Source organism: Ranitomeya imitator, chromosome 5 (genome assembly GCF_032444005.1).
Source record: "Ranitomeya imitator isolate aRanImi1 chromosome 5, aRanImi1.pri, whole genome shotgun sequence".
Lineage (NCBI taxonomy): Eukaryota > Metazoa > Chordata > Amphibia > Anura > Dendrobatidae > Ranitomeya > Ranitomeya imitator.
In genome coordinates, this window is record NC_091286.1 from 636,641,095 (window position 1) to 636,656,341 (window position 15,247).

Consider the following 15,247-nt stretch of genomic DNA (forward strand, 5'->3'; position numbering starts at 1 on the left):
TCTCTAAATCCTGACATTTTGTACCCATCAATTAAGACATACTGCAGGTGGCGTTGCCATTGCTCTGGGTAGCTAAAGGACAAAGGCCAGAGTCCGTACACTCCAGGAGGGGTATCTATGATGCCATGGTCGGTGGTCCACTCTGGTGGGGATGGTGGTAGCTCTTCCTCAGGTGGAATGGAGTGCACAAGATGCACTGGACGAAGTGAGGCTGCATGGGGCTCCCTCCGAATCCTTGAGGGACAGCCAGACTGCAAATGTCCTGGTTCCCCACACCCATAACATCTCCTTTCTGTGATCCCCCCAGGTCGTGGTCGAAACTGTTGGGGCCCAGGATGGTGAGGCATGATTGTCATCGGCTTGCAACTAGGTGGAAGGGCAGATATAATCGGAGGGGGACGGGTCACGGGAGCAGGCCGTGGTTTATTGTCCAGAAGCCTCCTCCATTGCGGTCGGATAGTAAGGTCTTCACCGGCCAGGGCTGCAGCTCTATCCACGGTAAACAGTGTGTGCTCCCGGAACAATTCACATACCTCTGCGGGCACTTGGCAAGAAATAGTTCTATAAGGAATGCCTGTATAACATCTCCCACAGTAAAGGCGTTTTCTCCTTACAGCCATCTCCGACATGTCTGGGACATCTTATGTGCATATATCCTAAACGATCCCACCGTGGTGCAGGGAAGGTCTGGGGTGATAGCATGATAATCCAGGATAGTCCGCTTTACAATGTTATAATCTCGATGCTGCTGTGAGTCAATGGTTCGGTAAGCCTCCGCTATGCTTTCATTCAGGAGTCAAACTAACAAACGCATCCAGCCAGAGTGGGGCACCTCCATCACAGCACACTGCTGCTCAAAGTCCTCCACATCTCCGGAAGCCTCGTCAAATGGCTTAAACTCTGTCCGGGTGTTCCGTACAGGCTCCTGTATCATTGGGTTTACACTCCACATTGCATTACTCCCTCTTTCAAGCTGCATTGCTTCTTGTCTCCGCTGTGCCCGTTGGGTAGCCTTCTCCTTATACTCCTGAGAGACGCCTTGGCCCAGAACCGCCATCTCTTCTTCGTACCACACCAACCACTGGCTTTTTGGGGTGGGGATCCCTGTCTCCAGTGCTTGTCCTTCAGACATCTGTGAGGAGGTGGCCGGGCTAGCACCCACCAGTATGTCAATTACGCCTTCTTTAGTCAGTCCCTGTTAGTTCAGGCCCTGTTCTCTGGCTCTCTCCTGTAAACTGGATACAGTCCAATTTCCGTACTCACTCTGTGCGTGGTTCTCTATTGGGTTACACTCTGTTGATCCCACTGCTGCCACCAGTTGTCACGGGGTCCTGCTTTGATACCACACAATCAACAGAGTGAGGGAAGTGTGAACAATCCCAAGACCTTTATTTTAGGCAAAACTAAAAGGTCCATAAACAATCCACCATACTGAGGATACAATAGTCCAGAACATGGATGCAGTTCAGTAACAGGATAAAATGTCCAAGGAGATGAGAGTCCAATAATCCAGCAGACAGAGGATAAAAAATGCATATGTTTTCCTTTCTCTCTGACTTGCTGGGTTCACACCATCCTCACCACACAGGAACTAACTTCCCAGTTCCTGTCCTCCCCAGACCCCTCCTTATGTCCAGGTGTAGTCAGACAGCTTGGGGTGGTTTTCAGGCCTCCCAGACCTGACTAAAGGTACCGACACACATAACGATATCGTTAACGATATCGTTGCTTTTTGTGATGTAGCAACGATATCGTTAAGGAAATCGTTATGTGTGACAGCGACCAACGATCAGGCCCCTGCTGGGAGATCGTTGGTCGCTGAGGAAAGTCCAGCACTTTATTTCGTCGCTGGATCTCCCGCTGACATCCCGCTGATGTCTTCACTGGTAACCAGGGTAAACATCGGGTTACTAAGCGCAGGGCCGTGCTTAGTAACCCGATGTTTACCCTGGTTACCAGCGTAAACGTTAAAAAAACAAACACTACATACTTACCTTAAGCTGTCTGTCCCCGGCGCTCTGCTTCTCTGCACTCCTCCTGCATCCTGTGTCAGCGCTGGCCAGCCGGAAAGCACAGCGGTGACGTCACCGCTCTGCTTTCCGGCTGACCGGCGCTGACAGTGCAGAGGAAAGCAAAGTGCCGGAGGACAGACAGCGGAAGGTAAGTATGTAGTGTTTGTTTTTTTAACGTCTACGCTGGTAACTGTTGTGAATTCCGCTCTTGGGCTCCCTCCGGTGGTTGTAAGTGGCACTTTTGTGAGTTCTGCTCTTGGGCTCCCTCCGGTGGTTTTAAGTGGTATGGCTGCTCCTTGGATTTAGCAGTCTGCAGCTGCTTCCGCTGATTGTCTTTCTGCTCGGCTATTTATGCCTGGCTCTCTCTTCAGCCAGTGCCACTTGTCAATGGTTCCTGGTTGGATTCACATCTCTTTGGATTTCCCTGTTATCCTGACCAGTTCAGCAAAGCTAAGTCCTTGCTTGCTCTTTTCTGTCCACAGGTTGTGGACTTATCCGTTCTGTGCTTTCTATGTTTGTCCAGCTTGTCAGTATGAATTAATTCTGTGTAACTGGAAGCTCTGGGAAGCAGATTTACCCTCCACACCTTTAGTCAGGTGTGGAGATTTTTGTAAACTCTGTGTGGATTTTTTGTAGTGTTTTATACTGACCGCACAGTATTCCAACCTGTCCAATCTATCTAGCTAGACTGGCCTCCTGTGCTCATCCTGGTTTCATTCTGTGTATGTCTTTTCCCTCTCCACACACAGTCATTACTTGTGGGGGGCTATCTATCCTTTGGGGGATTTTCTCTGAGGCAAGATAGATTTCCTGTTTCTATGTTTAGGGGTAGTTAGTTCTCAGGCTGTGACGAGGTGCCTAGGGAGTGTCAGGAGCATCCCACGGCTACTTCTAGTGTTGTGTTGAGCTTAGGGACTGCGGTCAGTACAGATACCACTTCCTTCAGAGCTCGTCCCATGTTGCTCCTTAACCACCAGATCATAACAGTACAAGTGGCTAAAAATGAATTAGATGCATCTCAAAAGAAGGAAAAAATTCTGAGCCATTTTTTTTTCTGTGCTCTGTTCTGTCTTTTTTTTCCTCTTGATCTCTGGGTGGTTCGGGATTTATGCTCTGGCATGGATGATCAGGGTTTGTTTTCTCGTGTGGATCAGCTTGCTGCAAGAGTACAGAGTATCCAAGATTATGTTGTCCAGACTCCGGCTTTGGAGCCTAGAATTCCTACTCCTGATTTGTTTTTTGGGGACAGATCCAAGTTTTTGAACTTTAAAAATAACTGCAAATTGTTTTTTGCTTTGAAACCCCGTTCTTCTGGTGATCCCATTCAGCAAGTTAAAATCATCATATCCTTGCTGCGTGGTGACCCTCAGACTGGGCATTCTCCCTTGAATCAGGGGATCCGGCATTGCTAAATGTAGACGTATATTTTCAAGTGCTCGGATTATTGTATGACGAACCTAATTCTGTGGATCATGCAGAAAAAACCCTGTTGGCCCTGTGTCAAGTTCAGGAAGCGGCAGAATTATACTGCCAGAAATTTAGGAAATGGTCTGTGCTCACTAAATGGAATGAGGATGCTCTGGCTGCTATTTTCAGAAAAGGTCTTTCTGAAGCCCTTAAAGATGTTATGGTGGGCTTCCCTACGCCTACTGGTTTGAGCGAATCTATGTCTCTAGCCATTCAGATTGATCAGCGTCTGCGCGAGCGCAAAGCTATGCACCATATGGCAGTGTCCTCTGAGCAGAGTCCTGAACCTATGCAATGTGATAGGATTTTGACTAGAACAGAACGGCAGGAATTCAGACGTCAGAATAGGCTGTGTTTTTACTGTGGTGATTCTGCTCATGTTATTTCTGTTTGCCCTAAACGTACTAGGAGGGTCGCTAGGTCTGTTACCATTAGTACTGTACAGCCTAAATTTCTTTTATCTGTGACCCTGATTTGCTCATTGTCGTCCTTTTCTGTCATGGCATGTGTGGATTCAGGCGCTGACCTGAACTTAATGGACTTAGAATTCCCCAGGCGCTGTGGTTTTTCCTTGCAGCCTTTGCAGAGCCCTATTACTTTGAGGGGCATTGATGCTACACCATTGGCCAAGGATAAACCTCAGTACTGGATGCAGATGACCATGTACATGGCTCCTGCACATCAGGAAAATTGCCGTTTTCTGGTGTTGCATAACCTGCATGATGTTGTTGTACTGGGTTTTCCATGGTTACAGGAACATAATCCGGTGCTGGATTGGAAAACTATGTCTGTGACTAGTTGGGGTTGTCAAGGGGTACATAGTGACGTTCCTTTGATGTCAATTTCCTCTTCCCCCTCTTCTGAGGTCCCTGAGTTTTTGTCGGATTTCCAGGATGTATTTGATGAGCCCAAGTCCAGCTCCCTTCCTCCACATAGGGACTGTGATTGTGCTATTAACTTGATTCCTGGTTGTAAGTTCCCTAAGGGCCGACTTTTCAATCTGTCTGTGCCAGAGCATGCCGCCATGCGGAGTTATATTAAGGAGTCTTTGGAGAAGGGGCATATTCGGCCGTCTTCGTCACCATTGGGAGCGAGTTTCTTTTTTGTTGCTAAGAAGGATGGCTCCTTGAGACCCTGTACAGATTATCGTCTTCTTAATAAGATCAAGGTCAAATTCCAATACCCCTTGCCTTTGCTTTCTGATTTGTTTGCTCAGATTAAGGGGGCTAGTTGGTTTACTAAAGGCCCCTTCACATTAAGCGACGCTGCAGCGATACCGACAACGATCCGGATCGCTGCAGCGTCGCTGTTTGGTCGCTGGAGAGCTGTCACACAGACCGCTCTCCAGCGACCAACGATGCCGGTATCCAGGGTAAACATCGGGTAACTAAGCGCAGGGCCGCGCTTAGTAACCCGATGTTTACCCTGGTTACCATGCTAAAAGTAAAAAAAAACAAACACTAGATACTTACCTACAGCCGTCTGTCCTCCAGCGCTGCGCTCTGCTTCTCTGCTCTCCTCCTGTACTGGCTGTGAGCCGGAAAGCAGAGCGGTGACGTCACCGCTCTGCTTTCCGGCTCACAGACAGTACAGGAGGAGTGCAGAGCACAGCGCTGGAGGACAGATGGCTGTAGGTAAGTATCTAGTGTTTGTTTTTTTTTACTTTTAGCATGGTATCCAGGGTAAACATCGGGTTACTAAGCGCGGCCCTGCGCTTAGTTACCCGATGTTTACCCTGGTTACCAGTGAAGACATCGCTGGATCGGTGTCACACACGCCGATCCAGCGATGTCAGCAGGAGTCCAGCGACGAAATAAAGTTCTGGACTTTATTCAGCGACCAACGATCTCCCAGCAGGGGCCTGATCGTTGGTCGCTGTCACACATAACGATTTCATTAACGATATCGTTGCTACGTCACAAATAGCAACGATATCGTTAACAATATCGTTATGTGTGAAGGTACCTTAAGATTGACCTCCGAGGTCATATAATCTTGTTCGTATTACACGGGGTGACGAATGGAAAACTGCATTTAATACGCCTGAAGGCCATTTTGAATACCTTGTGATGCCATTCGGGCTCTCTAATGCTCCATCTGTGTTCCAATCCTTCATGCATGATATTTTCCGCAATTATCTTGATAAATTCATGGTTGTATATTTGGATGATATTTTGATTTATTCCGATGATTGGGAGTCTCATGTGAAGCAGGTCAGGATGGTGTTCCAGATCCTTCGTGATAATGCTTTATTTGTGAAGGGGTCTAAGTGCCTATTCGAAGTTCAGAAGGTCTCTTTTTGGGTTTTATTTTTTCTCCCTCATCTATGGAAATGGATCCTGTTAAGTTCCAAGCTATTCATGACTGGATTCAACCCACATCTGTGAAGAGCCTTCAAAAATTTTTGGGCTTTGCTAATTTCTATCGCTGTTTCATTGCCAACTTTTCCAGTGTGGTTAAGCCCCTTACTGATTTGACGAAGAAAGGCGCTGATGTGACAAATTGGTCCTCTGCGGCTGTTGAGGCCTTTCGGGAGCTTAAACGCCGATTTACTTCTGCCCCTGTGTTGCGTCAGCCGGATGTTTCTCTTCCTTTTCAGGTTGAGGTTGACGCTTCTGAGATTGGGGCAGGGGCCATTTTGTCTCAGAGGGATTCTGATGGTTCTTTGATGAAACCGTGTGCTTTTTTTTCCAGAAAGTTTTTGCCTGCGGAACGCAATTATGATGTCGGCAATCAGGAGTTGTTGGCTATGAAGTGGGCGTTTGAGGAGTGGCGACATTGGCTTGAGGGAGCTAAGCACCGCGTTGTGGTCTTGACTGATCATAAGAATCTGATTTACCTCGAGTCGGCCAAGCGGCTGAATCCTAGACAGGCTCGATGGTCCCTGTTTTTCTCCCGTTTTGATTTTGTGGTCTCGTATCTTCCGGGATCTAAGAATGTTAAGGCTGATGCCCTCTCTAGGAGTTTTTTGCCTGATTCTCCTGGAGTCCTTGAGCCGGTTGGCATTCTTAAGGAAGGGGTGATTCTTTCTGCCATCTCCCCTGATTTGCGGCGGGTGCTTCGGGAATTTCAGGCTGATAGGCCTGACCGCTGTCCAGTGGGGAAGCTGTTTGTTCCTGATGGATGGACAAGTAAGGTGATTTCTGAGGTTCATTGTTCAGTGTTGGCTGGTCATCCTGGGATTTTTGGTACCAGAGATTTGGTTGCTAGGTCCTTTTGGTGGCCTTCCTTGTCGCGCGATGTCCGTGCTTTTGTGCAGTCCTGTGGGACTTGCGCCCGGGCCAAGCCTTGCTGTTCCCGCACTAGTGGGTTGCTATTGCGTTTGCCAATCCCTGAGAGGCCCTGGATGCATATTTCCATGGATTTTATTTCGGATCTTCCTGTTTCCCAGAAGATGTCTGTTATCTGGGTTGTTTGTGACCGGTTCTCTAAAATGGTCCATCTGGTACCTTTGCCTAAGTTGCCTTCCTCCTCAGATTTGGTTCCATTATTTTTTCAGCATGTGGTTCGTTTGCATGGCATTCCGGAGAATATTGTGTCTGACAGAGGTTCTCAGTTTGTCTCTAGTTTTTGGCAGGCCTTTTGTGCTAGGATGGGCATTGATTTGTCTTTTTCTTCGGCGTTTCATCCTCAGACTAATGGCCAGACTGAGCGAGCTAATCAGACCTTGGAGACCTATTTGAGATGCTTTGTGTCTGCTGATCAGGATGATTGGGTGGCTTTCTTGCCGTTGGCCGAGTTTGCCCTTAATAATCGGGCTAGTTCGGCTACTTTGGTTTCACCTTTCTTTTGTAATTTTGGTTTTCATCCTCGTTTTTCTTTGGGGCAGGTTGAGCCTTCTGATTGTCCTGGTGTGGATTCTGTGGTGGACAGGCTGCAGCAGATTTGGACTCATGTGGTGGACAATTTGACGTTGTCTCAGGAAAAGGCTCAACGTTTTGCTAATCGCCGTCGGTGTGTTGGTCCCCGGCTTCGTGTGGGGGATTTCGTTTGGTTGTCTTCTCGTCATGTTCCTATGAAGGTTTCTTCTCCTAAGTTTAAGCCTCGGTTTATTGGTCCTTATAAGATTTCTGAAATTATCAATCCGGTGTCTTTTCGTTTGGCTCTTCCAGCCTCTTTTGCCATTCATAATGTTTTCCATAGATCATTGTTGTGGAGATATGTGGTGCCCGTTGTTCCCTCGGTTGATCCTCCTGCCCCGGTGTTGGTTGAGGGAGAGTTGGAATATGAGGATGAGAAAATTTTGGATTCTCGTTTTTCAAGGCGGAGGCTTCAGTATCTTGTGAAGTGGAAGTGTTATGGCCAGGAGGATAATTCTTGGGTTGTTGCCTCCGATGTCCATGCCGCCGATTTGGTTCGTGCTTTTCACTTGGCTCGTCCTGATCGGCATGGGGCCTCTGGTGAGGGTTCGGTGACCCCTCCTCAAGGGGGGGTACTGTTGTGAATTCCGCTCTTGGGCTCCCTCCGGTGGTTGTAAGTGGCACTTTTGTGAGTTCTGCTCTTGGGCTCCCTCCGGTGGTTTTAGGTGGTATGGCTGCTCCTTGGATTTAGCAGTCTGCAGCTGCTTCCGCTGATTGTCTTTCTGCTCGGCTATTTATGCCTGGCTCTCTCTTCAGCCAGTGCCACTTGTCAATGGTTCCTGGTTGGATTCACATCTCTTTGGATTTCCCTGTTATCCTGACCAGTTCAGCAAAGCTAAGTCCTTGCTTGCTCTTTTCTGTCCACAGGTTGTGGACTTATCCGTTCTGTGCTTTCTATGTTTGTCCAGCTTGTCAGTATGAATTAATTCTGTGTAACTGGAAGCTCTGGGAAGCAGATTTACCCTCCACACCATTAGTCAGGTGTGGAGATTTTTGTAAACTCTGTGTGGATTTTTTGTAGTGTTTTATACTGACCGCACAGTATTCCATCCTGTCCTATCTATCTAGCTAGACTGGCCTCTTGTGCTCATCCTGGTTTCATTCTGTGTATGTCTTTTCCCTCTCCACTCACAGTCATTACTTGTGGGGGGCTATCTATCCTTTGGGGGATTTTCTCTGAGGCAAGATAGTTTTCCTGTTTCTATGTTTAGGGGTAGTTAGTTCTCAGGCTGTGACGAGGTGCCTAGGGAGTGTCAGGAGCATCCCACGGCTACTTCTAGTGTTGTGTTGAGCTTAGGGACTGCGGTCAGTACAGATACCACTTCCTTCAGAGCTCGTCCCATGTTGCTCCTTAACCACCAGATCATAACACGTAACCATGGTAAACATCGGGTTACTAAGCACGGCCCTGCGCTTAGCAACCCGATATTTACCCTGGTTACCGGGGACCTCGGGATCGTTGGTCGCTGGAGAGCTGTCTGTGTGACAGCTCTCCAGCGACCAAACAGCGACGCAGCAGCAATCGGCATCGTTGTCGGTATCGCTGCAGCGTCGCTGAGTGTGAAGGCATAGTAAAGGTACCGTTACACTAAACGACTTACCAACGATCACGACCAAGCGATATGACCTGGCCGTGATCGTTGGTAAGTCGTTGTGTGGTCGCTGGGGAGCTGTCACACAGACAGCTCTCTCCAGCGACCAACGATCAGGGGAAAGACTTCGGCATCATTGAAACTGTCTCCCAGCAGGGGCCTGATCGTTGGTCACTGTCACACATAATGAGATCATTAGCGGGATCGTTGCTACGTCACAAAAAGCGTGACGTTGCAACGATATTGTTAACGAAATCGTTATGTGTGAAGGTACCTTTACAGTCAGGCTGCAGATAGTAAGTGAGCTAATCCAATTCAGCCTTTTTGGAAGGTAATTGAAACTCTTGACAATATGGGCAATACACAGCATGATACAGGGCAACAAGAGAACACTATGAAAATCAGTAAAGTATAATTATACACAAAATGATACCCACATAACATATCACACCATCACAGCCATTCTTGAGTATTTTTAGCTGTGTGTTTTGGGTCATTATCCTGTTGCAAGACCCATGACCTGCGACTGAGACCAAGCTTTCTGACACTTGGCAGCATATTTCTCTATATCAAATAAAAAAAGAACACCGTGCAGTCATAGAATCCAAACTAGAAGAATAGTTTATTAAATACAAGTGACAATAAAACAACCAGACAAAAGGTGTAGGTAGGGCTAAAAGATGACACTAATTGCCACCAACAACACGTAAACTGTAAAAAGGCCCAAGGTATGGCAGTCCCCAACTGCAGAGAGTAACAATACAATAGATGAAAGGAGTAATAGAACTTGTAGAAAATATATGGCAAACAAGCAAGTCACCAAAAAGACAATAGTAGTAGTCCAATCAAGATCACAAATAGTCAGATATATAGAATGGTGACAGTTAGGGTTGAGCGACTTTTACTTTTATAGGATCGGGTCGGGTGTATACTCACCTTCGGACGCGCCCTGCTTCTTTCCGGCAGCCTTCCTTCCTAAGAATCAGCGCTTGCAGGACCTTGCGTGACGTCGCGGTGACGTCGCGGCTTGTGATTGGTTGCGCGAGCGGTCACATGGGCGGCGCGTGACCAATCACAAGCCGCGACGTCACCGCAAGGTCCTGCAAGCGCTGATTCGAAGAAAGGAAGGTTCCCGGTCAGTACCAGGGCGCGTCAGAGGGTGAGTATAGCAATATTTTTTATTTTAATTCTTTATTTTACACTTAAATATGGATTCCGATACCGATTTCCGATATTGCAAACATATCGGAACTCGGGATCGGAATTCCGATACCAGATTCAGAAGATCGCCGACTTCATGGCCGACCCCACACAGGGGTCGGGTCGGGTTTCATGAAACCCGACTTTGCCAAAAATCGGCGACTTCTGAAAGTGGCCGACCCGTTTCGCTCAACCCTAGTGACAGTATATAAAAGGAGACACGTATGGACTCGTACACATCACCTGATCTTAATAGTCCTGTAGTAGTACTCCGCAGTATGGGGACCCCAATCCACCCCGACGCGCGTTTCGGTCTAAGAACCTTCCTCAGGGGGCGCGTAAATAAACTGGGCATGAAGGTGTATATATAGGAGCCACAATTGATGCAGCACACCACTGCATAATACCGCTTCCGCCCGGACCTGTGCGCCGGGCACCGATGACCGGAAACACGCGGGGCCCCACGTGATCCGGAAGTACGCGCGTGGCTGCTGGAGAAGGACGGAGAAGCAGCAACAGGGCGGCGCATGCGCCAAAGACGCTTAAGTGCGTGGAAGCCATCACAACTAAGGGCAACAGGAAGGGCAAAAAGGAAAATAACATTTAAACGCCTACTAATACGGAAAAGCAGCAGCACAAAAAATGTGTAAGTATATTAGCGCAGGATTTACCAATATAACATGCGGGCAGCAGGAGCATATACATGCATAAACATGTTTACATATATGGGTAATAATACAGTCCAAAAAGGCTGTAACCAATTTACATAATAGACCAAGTGGTCGTAATCAATACAGTAAATCCCTTGATAGTCTTGAGATTTTATTGTACCCTGCATAGATTCTAGACACCCTGTGCCAGATGCAGCAACGCAAACCCAGAACATAACAGTGCCTCCTCCATGTTTCACAGTAGGGACAGTGTTCCTTTCTTGATATGCTTCATTTTTCCGTCAGTGAACATAGAGCTGATGTGCCTTGCCAAAAATTTCCATTTTTATCTCATCTGTCCATTGGACATTCTCCCAGAAGCTTTGTGGCTTGTCAACATGTAGTTTGGCAATTTCCAGTCTGGCATTTTTATGATTTTTTTTCAACAATAGTGTCCTCCTTGGTCGTCTCCCATGAGATCTGTCATCCAACGACAGATGTTCCTTGAACTTGAAGTTCACCTTCAATCTGTTTAGAAATTTTTCTGGGCTCTTTTGTTACCATTCATATTATCCATCTCTTCGATTTGTCATCAATTTTCCTCCTGTGGCCACATCTAGGGAGGTTGGCTACAGTCCCATGGATATTACATTTCTGAATAATATGTGCAACTGTAGTCACAGGAACATCAAGCTGCCTGGAGATGGTCTTATAACTTTTACCTTTAACATGTTGTTAGGCTTGTCAGAATGCACCAAAAAATAATTAGAGATGATATAAGGTGTGTTCGCAGTCCGGGTCCACCATGCAGCTAAGGCATCCACTGCTTGGTAATGACGGACTAAATGGTGGTATAATGTGAGTACACACACGTGTTAGCTTTACCTGGTATGAAGGAAGTGAACCCTGTTGCATCACAGAACAAGGCGACACAGAACTCTGCCCCAAGACTCAGGGTAAGAGTCTCTCTAGATCTCTTGCGCTCGACACCGCTACTGTGGTGCCAGGGAATTAACTAAACTAAAACATTTACCGCACCGGAGTGCGTGCAGCTCCGCTCTGGAGGACGCCACTAACTACCATAACTAGGGCCAGGAAAGCGCACTATCTGCGCACGGCGCCACTCTGGTGGTCGCTGCTAACTAGATTAAGTATCTTGTGCTAAAGTGCAGGATAGCACTGTCGGGCACTAGGTAGCTCTACCATTCACGAGCAGGCAACAACACTAGGGATGGGAAAGCATTGATCCATCGACAGGCATTCATCCACACACAGAAGTTAACAAGTTTGCACTAGCGCATGGCTGAGGGGCCATGCAAACCTTTTATAGTAGTAGCACACCGGGACCTTCCTGTTGGTCCAATAGGAGCCGCAACAGGACCTGAGCATGTGACCCCGACCTCCAATTGGAGGTCGTCTCATGGGCATTCTCAGTGTGGGAAAAGCAGGACTGAAATGCCTGCTCGCTGCCTGGAAAGGCAGCAGTACCCAAGCGCACAGAATCAGTTTGAGCCAGACGCCAGGATTGATGTCTCTGCTGAGCAGGTTCCACTGCAGCTGGAGGAGAATTGGAGACCACAGTGGACATGGTTTGAAATTCCCCCTGTGCAGTGGCGGGAACTCGACACCTAACACGTTTGTCTATAATTTTCTTTCTAATCTCCTGAGACAACTCTTTCCTTCGCTTCCTCCGATCCATGTTGAGTGTGATACAGACCATGTCACCAAACAGCACAGTGAGTATCTGTAGCCCTATATACAGGCCACTCACTGATTCCAAGATTGTAGACACCTGTGATGCTAGTTAGTGGACACATCTTGATTTAACATGTCCCTTTTGTCACATTATTTTCAAGGGTACCATAATTTCTGCCCAGGCCTATTTCATGAGTTTTATTTATTTTTTTTAATTCTGTGGAAGCATGGTTGAAAAGCAATGTCTGACTTTCATTTGTTCATTTTCATAGATTTTTTATTTATTATTACTTTTTGTCAGATTCAAGTTACTGTGACCATTGTGGGTTTTTCTGTCATTAAACGAGGGGTAGCAACAATTTTGACCACGTGTGTATAAAAAGCCATATGCCGTAACCTCTCCCCTATTTATAAATCTACAATTATATTACTTATGATATAAATTTAGAAATAATTAACATCCCTATAGAAATATATTATGAAATTAAAGGAGTTTTTCAACTTATACATTTTTTTAAAAAATCCAGTTGTTATTAAAGAAAATAAATATTATTTTTATCCACTGACAATCTGAAAACAGCTAAAAGTTATAAAGAAAAACAAGATAAGTACATGGACCATTTTTGTGTTTTCTTGAAGATCGCCAAAAATGTTAAATGAAAGGGAACATTACCAGTATGAGACATGTAGATATGGAGAGCAAACTGTCAGTCATTACATGTCTCACACTAGTAAGACATCCTTTCATTAAAAATAAGCTCAATATTCCTAATAACCAATCAACCCACAAGAAATAGACCATAGTAGCAAGTGATTGTCCCAAATTTAGTTACAAATAGTGTTGTTCTGTGCTGAAGTCTCCAAAATCAGCCCCAACTAGAGTCGACTTCTGCTGGACCTTTGCGTCATGTTGTTGAGTCAATTATTGCACTAAAGCCTTGGTCGTAAAGTTGGACCGTGAAAATATTAGTTCCTTTCACAACTCTCAACACACCCTGTACCTGAAGTGGATCTATGCATATTTTTCACTCCTATGTCAAGGTTTGAACGGACCCATTTGTTTAAATCAATCTTTCTGTATAAATTTCTTGCTCAGGTGGAGCAATTCTTACATTGTCTAAGATATTGATTTCCACGGCTCAAAGATCAAATAAGCTTCTCATATATAAAGCGGAAATCTCTATTGCATTGGTTGTTTAATGTCCTTTAATGTCTTCCCATGAATTATCTGGATCAGAATTCATATCCCAAAGCTGGAAAGGAAACACAAGGAGCGGGAGAGTGAAAGTAGGGATTTCCTACACAGTTGGATATGTGCGTTATGGGCAAATTACGCTAATCTGGAACTAATCAAGAACATTTGGATGTGTAAACAGAGAAATCACCATTTACTGTACTGTGGCCAAAAGAAACATTAGCTTGTCTGGGCACATAGTGAATGATGGTGGGCACTCACATGGTGGTCACTGGTATTACTGGAGAAATGTTAGAATAATGCACAATAAAGTACATATATGAATCTTGTCATACTTATATACATGTACTATGTGCAAATATTGCCTAATGATCCAGTAATCTGATCCAAGTCTAGTTGTAACTTCCAAATTGTTGAAATGATGACATGCTCCCTCGAGGTAGCATGAACTTGTCTTCTGGTTAACTATGTTATAGCAGTCAATATTCAAAATCCCTATTTAGAACCAAATAGGGAAATAAAGCATATAATAAAATGCTCATATTTACAGTCAATAATTAATGTTGGACCACATTTTCCTTTGAAGTATGTTTTTTCCACATCCTTTGACTTTAGGGCCCCATCCTATTATGGAGCATTGAGGCATCAAAAGCAAGAAATCTTCCAAAAACATGATTTTCCAGGAGGCTGAAGTGGCACCCATGCGGTTTCTAGTAGCTTTCATGGTGTCTAGGACACTTGCCATCTCTTCCATAAGTCTATAAGGTATCCTGTCTTTCAAGGAGACTTTTCAATTTTTTAGGGGAGTTTGGGAGCAAATGAGAGCAGCAATATGGACCAATAGCTGGACATAGCGGTCGGGTCGAGGTATGGCTATATGAGGATAGGAGTGATTGTGGCATGTTTGAAAGCAGATGGGAAGGTACCAGAAGTCAGTGATGAAAATAACGTAAACATAAGCCACCCAATATCCAGAAAAAAAATGCTTAAAAGGTTTGGATATCCGTTCAAGAAAAAGCAAGAAAAAATTGTAATGCTCTTTGCATGTATGAAAACACCTGAAATTGTGCCTGGTCAGGAATGAGGGTAAATGGCCTGGCTTGGAACTGATAAATTGATGCAATCCTTGTAAGGGCTCTGTGGTCACAGAGACCCACTGGGTTGCCTAAAGTGTGGTTTCTGACATGCAGAATGCCAAAGCTAGTCATGAATTAGATGAGCTATGGTGTCATGCCCCCATCCCGACCCATCTCCACCCATTTTGGCATACCTGGGAGAAACTGACGAGAAAACGCCAAAAGTCCGAGTTGCTCCTAAATTTTGCGACTTTTCAAAAATGTTACTCCAGATGTGAAAGCTGATGTGAAAGCTGTGATGAATAAGGCCCATTAAGTACCCCAAAATTGTATCAATGAATACTTCAGCTCGGCATACAAAAAACAAGCCTTGACACATCTCATCGACGGAAAAATTTAAAATGATGGGGTTTTGAAAATCACAACACTAATCAATTTTTTTTGCAAAGTTCAGAATCTTCTTAGGTTACTAAAATAATAAAAAAAACACATAAGTTTGC